Source organism: Rhipicephalus sanguineus, chromosome 10, assembly GCF_013339695.2.
Source record: "Rhipicephalus sanguineus isolate Rsan-2018 chromosome 10, BIME_Rsan_1.4, whole genome shotgun sequence".
NCBI classification, from domain to species: domain Eukaryota; kingdom Metazoa; phylum Arthropoda; class Arachnida; order Ixodida; family Ixodidae; genus Rhipicephalus; species Rhipicephalus sanguineus.
This window is the reverse complement of record NC_051185.1, coordinates 90,874,629-90,875,884: the sequence shown is the minus strand read 5'-3', so window position 1 is coordinate 90,875,884 and position 1,256 is coordinate 90,874,629.

The following is a 1,256-nucleotide window of genomic DNA, read 5'->3' as shown; positions in this document are numbered from 1 at the left end:
CTGTTCCACCGCCACAGTTTCTCAACCCAATCATGCGGCTTCCCTCTAACTACGCCGTTGATATTTGTCTGAAACGCGACGGCGATGAAGTATGAATAGCCTTTCCAGGAAAGCATTACATCTCTTAGCAAAGTGTCTTACTAGGTGCCAGAGAATGTAAACTTTTCTTCACTTTTCCTTGCACCGAGCGACGGACTACAGCAAGAGGCGGACCTCACACGCGTTTAGAATAAGTGTTCCGTTGAAGGTGGTTAATTAAGTTGGTAGGCCACCTTCAAAAGTACAATTTTTTTCACACGATCGGTTTTTATATTTTTTATATTTTTGCACGCCCAAACAATAAAAAATATTGCCGCGAGTCTTATATTTCATGAGTGTAAGCTTCACCCACAAAGACTGTGGGCAACGCGCTGCGCAGGCCTCGCCGTGATGTGTAGGAAGCTTCGCGATTGTTTTGGAACAATCTGTTAAGATTGCGCGCCGCACGAGAATGTTCCAGCTTTGTCGAGAGATAACGCCGCCACCAGCGATATCGCTGGAAAGTTCGATAGCGCCTGTATAAAAGCCGACGCGCTTGACTGCTTGTCAGTTGATCGACGGACGACGCCCTGTTCGCCGCTATCATTGTACAGCGGGTATTGCTGTAGTTCTAGTTCTCATTTTCCCGGCCACAAGTTCGGCCAAATAAACAGTTTCATTCTGCAAACGCCGACTGCTGTCTTCGTCGACGTCACGACCACGTGACATCTGGTGGAGGTGCTGCTTCATGATCCGGACACCACCGCGGAGCGCTGACCCAAGCCCAAGCCGCGAAGAAGACGACTCTAAGGACAACCCGAATCCTCGAACCAGCCGGCCGGCAGAAGGGCCTACAACCAGAGTACGGGCTCCTTCCCGAAAACGCCAGGCAGCCGAAGACCGTCACATCCACCGCCGAGACGATGACTGACGCAGTGCCCCCTACGGCGCTCGTGATGCAGCCACCCAGGGAGCCGCCGACGTTCCGTGGTTCGCCATGTGAAGACCCCGAGACTTGGCTCGAGACCTTTGAAAGGGTCTCAACATTTATTAACTGGAACTGCGAGGACAAGCTGCGCCACGTATACTTCTACCTAGAAGACGCCGCGAGGACGTGGTTCGAGAACCGAGAATCCGCCCTACAAACATGGGCACTCTTTCGGACGACGTTCCTAAGCACGTTCACGAGCCGTGGTCCGCAAGGAACGGGCCGCGGCTATGCTGGAGACCCGTGTGCA